Below are 7,843 nucleotides of genomic sequence, written 5' to 3'. Positions count from 1 at the left end.
GCAAACAGGGCCCGGGCAGTGACCCCCAGGGCCCAACAGCCAGTGCAAAGGAGTTCTGTCCTGGCCAGGCCTACCTGCCTTCCCAGGACAGCAGTTGGGGCCTCTTGGCCACCCACCCCCACCTCCACCTTGGGCAGAACCAATGGATCTCTTTTTCCTCTTTTCCTCCCAGCAGGGGTGGGCAGATCGATACATGGCCCAGGTTCCTCTTAAGCAATGGAGCTCCCAAAGTCCTGTAGATGATTGACTTGGCCACCCCATTACTTGGTCATGGAATGTGTGTGTGCCTGGCAAGCAGAAGCCCTGTGGCCTCCAGAGTCCTTTTCTAGGTAGGGTTCTTTCCAGGGAGGGAGACCACCTGGGGGCTATTATTCATGGTAAGCCAGATCCCAGTGGGCCACCCAATTTCTCAAAAGCCACATTCCCTCTTCACTCCCAGAGGCCATTTGACAGAGCAGCAATTACTCCTCTCTCTAGCTCAGCCCTTTAACCATCGCAACATTCCTTTACTAGTCTGCGTGTCCACTGACTGCTCAACCACTCACTCACCCAAGCGCTTATACACTCACTTGCCCTCCCACTCATCCCCATATCCTTTCACATATCCCCTTACCTGTCCACCCCCTCCCTCATCCCAGTGAATACCTGAACATCTGAGGTACCAGCCTGGTGCTAGGCACAGCCAGCAGAAAAGCTCTAAGCGGTTGTCAAGGGCAAAGCCTTTGGAATCAGAAGGATGTGAATCCTGACTGTACTGTTTCCTGGCCATCTGGCCATGGGCACATTTCTCCAATCTCTGAGCCTTAGTTTCTTCATCTGTAAAACGTGGACCCCATGCACCTTCCTTTCAGGGAGGCTGTAAAGATCGGCTTTAGGATTAATGCATGCAAAGTGCTTCAACCAGAGCCCAGAGAACACAGCTGTGGTCATGGGGCCTCTCAGCAGCCATGTCCTGGCCGTGGGGACTATAGTTGGCCCCATCTGACCTTGGGCTGACCCTGGGACAGGCAGGGGCCCATTCCTGCCCCTCAGCTAGGCTATGCTCCCTGGACAGGTGGTCCCCACCCCCAACCCTGGAATGGAGAGCAACAATCACCCAGCTTCCCATGCATCCCTTCCCTGGCTTTCTTTCCCTCAGGGCGCCCTGGGGTTTTCAGGTCAGCCAAGACACCTGGAGCAAGATCTAGCTTGCTCTCTCCCCTCTCTGCCAAGGAAGTTCTCTGTGACAGCAGCAGGGGGTGGGAACTGGCTGAGAGCATCTGACCTTCTAAGGGAGCATTTTCCTTCCCACATGAGGCCCTATGTGCCCAGGACCCAGTTAGCCCCCATCCTCTTCCCTTCCACCCAGAGCCCCAGTGCAGACTGTTCCCTCCAGCTCATCTGGGAGTTCCCTGGGGCAGGAGGTGCACCCTGAATGCCAAAAGGTGGGCTTAGCTGTGGGGTCAGCTAGGGCAGGGGAAAAGAGAGGGACTGGAGCACGGCTGGGGCAGGGGCTCCGTGTGAAGGGATTTCCTTCATCTCCCCTAGACAGGCAGCCGTGTGAGGTGCACAGGGGAGTGTTGTGGGCCCCTTGGCTTTGGTTAGGGGACGTGTAGAAATGTGGGTGTGGACTTTGGAGTGGCGCACACCAGAATGCAAATTTTCTACACACTGGCCCGGTGACCTTGGGTAAGTCACTGGTAAAATCTTAGTGGTTTAAGAAATGCATGTGACATACTCAGCATGCACTGACACCCAGGAAGTGCTGTGTTATAAGGGGATGGCCCTGGGGCCAGTGGCTTTGTACCAGCCTCGCTAAGTCCCCGGCCATTCAACTCAGCCCAGCAGGGGAAGGGCTGTAGGGAGCCCTTCCCCTCCCCTTGGCCGGTCCTTGGTGGCACTTTCAGTGGCCATGTCCTTGCTGGATAATGCTTCTTTCATCCTGTATGGGGTGCAGGTGGGGGTGGCAGTTAAGAAGTCCCAACTCCCCAGGCTCATGTTTTCAGCCTGACTTACTGAGTAGACCTGCCTTGGTGGGGATGAGGTGGGATGGGGTGAGCGGTAGGGGTGCCTAATTGTCTGGAGGTGAGCTCGGCTGTGGACACGTGAGCACACACACACACTGTCTCATATATTCCAACTGCAGCTGCCCGTGGGCTAGGGCCCTGCCTCTGGTCTCCTTGCCCCTGGCAAGGTGGTCATTATTAGTTTCCTTCTCAGTTTGCTCTATTTTAAGCTTCTAGAGGACAGGAACATGTTTGTTTTGTTTTTAAAATGTTATATCCTTATTGCTCAGTAGAGTAACTGGCACTGAATGAGTGAAATGGAAGAATAATTGGACACTAGGCAGTCAGTGTCAGAACAGGGTGTGTGGACAGTGCACAATGAGTCTCAACTGGCCATCAAGTGGGCCAAGGTGGGCATCCCCAGGCAGGCATTCTAGGGTCCTGTGTATTGCCATATCTGTGCCCTCCACCTAAGGCTGGATGTTGGTAGGAGCCCTCATGTCATGGCCTTCTTGATGTGACAGCCCTGCTTTCCTGAGGCCAGGGATCCCCGGTGTGGGCTGTGTCAGGCGCTGCCAGCGGGGAACTCCCCGGGCTCAGTGCTGGTGCTTGTTCTCCGGAGCACCCCTCTGTCCTGCCCCCGGCCCCAGCACCCAGTTTCTGTTCTGGGGTGGCTCATCCTCATCAGAAAGGGAGCTCCTTGGAGGCCTCGTGGTGCCTGGCTGGTATACAGTGGGTGTTCAGTACATGCCTGCCATCTGAGTGGTCCACTTGCTGGACGGGGCTGGCCATGTTGTCTAGGGAAGCTGGCTGGGAACAGTGTTCCCAACCCAGCCTGCCCACCAGGCTGGCCCCCAGGGTTGAGCACCTCCCAGCTGTCACAACCCAGTTGTGAGAAACGGTTCAACCCCCAGGAGTGCTATGGTCTGTGGTTGGCCAGGGGCTGGAATTCCCCCAAGGAGGCGGCCCCTGAGGCCACGCTATGGTCTTGCCTGGAGCAGGGTGACTGGGAGGCCAGAGCACCCACGCCTGTGAACCTGCGCTGAGAAGTGAACCTCAGAAGGGGTCAGGTCACCATTCAGGGACCAGCATCGCCCCCAGGGGCAGCCTCCTCCCAGACGGCAGTGCCAGGATAGGGCCATCTGGGGAGCAGGCTTGCACGGACCATGTCTCTCCAGCGTGGACTCAAGCTGGGAGTCTCAGCGCCTTGGGACTGTTTCCTCATCTGTAAGATGGGAGTGCTTACAGACAATGGAACATTATTTAGCCATAGACCAAGGTGCAATAACAATACATGTTACAACCTGGATAAACCTCGAAAACATGATGCTAAGTGACAGAAGCCAGACACAAAAGCTCTGGATAGGTGAAGTATCCGGAATAGGCAACCCCATAGCCACAGGAAGTAGAGGGTGGTTTCCAGGGGCTGGGGGAGGAGGGAAAGGAGAGCAACTGTTTAGTGGGTATGGGTTTCCTTTTGGGGTGATAAAAATGTTTTGGAACTAGACAGAGGCGGAGGTTCCACAACCCTGTAAATATACTAAATTCCACTGAAGTATTCACTTTAAAATGCTTCATTTTATGTTATGTGAACCTTACCTTGATAAAAAACACAGGGGTGCTACTGACTTCACCAGCTGGTTTGGAGGCTTCAGAGAGAAGATGGCCGTGTAGCCTGAGCTCAGCCAGTGACACTGGTGAATGTCAAAGAATGGAAGCAGGGTGGAGGGAGGGGGGAGGGATAGCTTTAGGAGATATACCTAATGCTAAATGACGAGTTAATGGGTGCAGCACACCAGCATGGCACATGTATACATATGTAACTAACCTGCACATTGTGCACATGTACCCTAAAACTTAAAGTATAATTAAAAAAAAAAAAAAAGAATGGAAGCCGTCGTGACCCTGGGGGCTGTGTCAGTTCCCTTGCCTTGCTGGACTCCAGACTTCCGGAGTCAGGGCGGGAGCCAAGGGGGAGGTGAGGGCAGGTGGCTTCGCTGGGCACACCCCTTAGTCAGGGGCAGAAGGGAGCTGCTGTGGCCGCTTCAGCAGCTGTGGGTGAACATTCTGAGGCTGCAGGCCCAGGCTCCCACCTCTGATTTGCTGTGCACTTTGGGTTAGCCCTTCAACCCCGGTTCGTTTCTTAATCTGCCCATATCTGCCTGCGTACCTGCTCTTCTGCCGCTGTATTGGACACCTGACCCCATCCTCATACCCGATTCCCACAGCGCAGGTCACTGCCAGGCAGTGTATTACCGATCTCTTGGTTCTGGGGTCTGTGGTCTATCTTCCCTATAGAATCAAGGGAAAATGGATCTGTTTTGTTCATGACTGTATTTCTAACACCCAGTGCCTGGCACATAGCAGGTACTCAATAAATATCTGTTAAATGAACAAATGCACAAATCCTCATTCTTTACATACTGGGTGCCAGGTCCTGTCTGTACTAAGTGCTGTCAGTAAATAGCAGTGAGGTCAATGTTATCATTATCCCCATTTTACAGAGGAGGAAGCTGAGGCTCTGGGACATGGAATGGCCATAGCAGAGCTGGGATTCTGACCTGGCAGCCCAGCAGCAGAGCCCTCGCTCTGACCCACCCTATTCTAAGCTGTCTTCTGACCTGGAGCTCCCACTTTGGGAGGTAGCTTGGGCCCTGAAGCATTCACTCTGCCTCCTCAGCCACCGGGCCCCACCCACTCCCAGGGAGGGGCTCCCTCTGAAGCCACACACCCACCACCCCGAGCCCTTTCTCAGGCTCACAGCCACCCCAGCCGGCTCCCTTCCCTGGGAAACTCCGTCATAAAGAAGGCAAGGCCCTGATCTGGCCTGTCTCTCCGCCCTGGGGCCTTCCTCACCCCAGGGAACCTTAGTTATAAATATGGGGGTTACGCCTTGAGCTTGTATTAAGCACCTTTCATCTGGGGAGCTCCTGGCTGCTGGGAGGCTAATTAGCTGCTCTCTGGGAAGAGTGAGTAAGAGCTGACGTCCTAGCCAGGGAACTGCCTAGCTAGGCATGGGGCTGGCCCTCCTGGGAGAGGTGTGTGAGCCATCATCTTGGGTCACCCACTTCTCCATATTTCTCCTTCTGGAGGACCTCCTCACAGAGTCCCTTCTCTCTGGCTAATAATGAAGCCCACCGTTTATTGAGTGCTTATTATGTGCCAAGGGCTTGCTAAGCCCCTTCGCCTGTTAAATATATGTGTGCAGAGCAGTAGGGCCATAGGACTACATAAATATATGTGTGCAGAGCAGTAGAGGTGTCATGCGTTAACAACCGCGATGGAGCCCTACTCCTTGCTGGCGTGGGACCGGCACTTCTGCACATGACCTCATGGAGTGGATGGGAAGCCTATAGTGTGCTGCCTGGCACGGATCAAGCACTTGCTAAGTGGTAGCTATTATCAGTCATCTTCAGAACAGCCCAATGAGGTAGGTACCATGCTATTCCCATTTTTCAGATGAGGAAACAGGCTCAGAGAAGTTAAACCACTTACTGGCTATCACAGAGTCAGGAGTAGAGTTGGACTGATTTGATTGATTCTAAAGCTGCACATAGTTTTTCAGCTGCTCCCCCCTCCCTTCCCCTAACCTGGAGTCTGTTAATGACAAAGTCCTTGCTTTGCATAACGCTAGGGTCATGGGGTCATTGGGCAGGGCTGTTCTCATCCATCTCTCCTACAGTGCACTGGTGGGCTAGGCGTGGACCAGAAACCCTTAGAGATCATCTAACACAACTCATCCCCACCCCACATTTTTCAGATGTGAAAACTGGGGACAGAAGGGACTGAGCAAGGTGACAGGATTAATGGGATGATACCTCCTTGTCAGAGCATGAAGGATAAAGTGGCAGTGGTTGGTGTTCATCCCGGCCCCTGCCATCAAGCTGGCATTGATACCAAGTAAGAATCATTTGAACACTAGAATTCCTGGCTGCCATTTGTCAGCCTGGCCCACCTGCAATGAGTGACCCCAGGGACGTTTGGGTGTGGTGGGGGTGCACACAGCAGGCTGGAGCTGAGACTGGGGCGGGGAGGGTGTACTCCACCTACCTGCCCTCCAGCGTGCTTGGAGCCTCCTAGGGCAGGCTGGCCTCTTTGTGCCATGCCCCACAGAGCATTGCAGTGACCCTAGTGCAGAGCACATAGTAGGTGCTTAAAAATGCTCATTGGAGAAACAGCTGGATCCTGGACCTGCAGGAGGGAGGAGATGGCACACTGAGGGCATTGATGGGTAGATGGTAACATCATGTTTACTCATCATTACTCAGCAGACCTGGTTCCACCAAATGTGACTGTCCTTCAGGCCTTACAGAAGGCACCTACGTAAATCTGCTCAGGCAAAGAGAAGTTTGTGGGCTGTGGGCACCTGGCTGGGGTTCCTCAAGGTGGAGCATCCTTAGGGGTATCTTAGATCTCAGCATGCCGGCAGGCCGTCTTCTCCCCTGGATGCTGCCCTTCTGAGGAGGCAGCTCTGTGGGTACCCGAGGCATGGGCCTAGGAGGCTCTAACCCCCTGCCTGGCCCCCTACCAGTCTCTGCTTCTACAGCCAGGGTCTGCGTCTTACCTGCTCGGCCTGCCAGTTCCAGTCCCCTCCTCATTCCCCTCAGGACCTCATCCCTCCTCCTGGCCTCAGTATAAGGGTTTCCTCAGAGAGGTCTTCCTCAAGAACCTTCCCATCCCAAATCGAAATTAGTGCCCCATTTATATATGTTCTCTGAGCACCTTATTCTTTTCCTTCATAGGAATTTGAAAGTCTTTTCAAATGGAATCTTATGTTTCTTTCTAGGTGATTTGTTGAAACAAGTCTGTCTCCTCCGTTAGACTAAGCTCCGCGAGGGGTGGGAAAGTTGTTCCGTCCACTCGTCCTCCGGGCCTAGCAGGACATATTCTGTATTAAATGACTAGATGACAGAAACCCCGTGAGAGAAAGAGTGAGCCGAGCCAGTGGTTCTCTAAGTGTGGCTCCAGGACCAGCGGGCCAGCAGCTCAGCATCACCTGAGGACTTGTTAGAAATGCAAATTCTGACTTAGTTGGGGGACCCATCAATCCGGGTTTGAAAGAACTGTCTGGGGGAGATTCCTGTGCACACTAAAGTTTGAGAACCACCGAAGGCGGCAAATCCCCTGCTGTTGGGTCACTGTGCAGTGTGGCAGCTTTGGTGGCCTGTAAGAGGAACCATGGATGAGCAAACCCCACCTTCAAATGTAGCAAAGGGCAGAGGGTGGACACGTCACCCCGACCCCCAAACGGGGCCCAGACGTGTTGTTCGGCGGGTTGGCCACTGGAGGGCAGTGTGGCCACGTCCATCGGGCTGCCTCCGCGGGCTTCCGGGCGAGAGCGGCTGCGGGAGGCCTGGAACGAAGCCGTAGCGAGAATCTCGCCCCACGCCGCAGCCTCCTGCAGCAGCGTCGGCTCGCCGGCCTCTCGCGTTCCGAGCCGCCCAGGGAGCTCAGCCGCCGCAGCCCCGGCCCCTGTGTCTCCCCCGGGCTGCCTCGCGCCTCCAGCTCCCCTCGCGGGCCGGGCCTGTTGTGCGCGTCTGCATGGCCTCGGGCGTGGAAGGTTTGCGAGGCCCCGGGAGCCGCAGACCGCGCCGGGGAGGAGATCCCGGCAGGCCGGCCAGGGCGGAGCGCCAAGGAGGGCGGTGGAACCTTGGCTGCTTCCCGGGAGGCCAAGGGCAGCCCTCCCGCGTGATCCGCGCGCTGCAGAGTGCGTCGGCCATCTTGGCGGCCTCGCCCGGGCCCTGGGCCCGGCCCGGCTTGGTGCTCGCTCGCGGCGGAGCGGACGCCGGGGTGGCGACGGGAGAGCCCGACCGCGAAGCTCGGCCGCGGGAGTGCGTGGGCGTCGCAGAAGCCCAGGA

The sequence above is a fragment of the Pongo abelii genome, chromosome 15, assembly GCF_028885655.2.
Source record: "Pongo abelii isolate AG06213 chromosome 15, NHGRI_mPonAbe1-v2.0_pri, whole genome shotgun sequence".
Classification (NCBI taxonomy): domain Eukaryota; kingdom Metazoa; phylum Chordata; class Mammalia; order Primates; family Hominidae; genus Pongo; species Pongo abelii.
Note: the sequence above shows the minus strand (reverse complement) of the source record.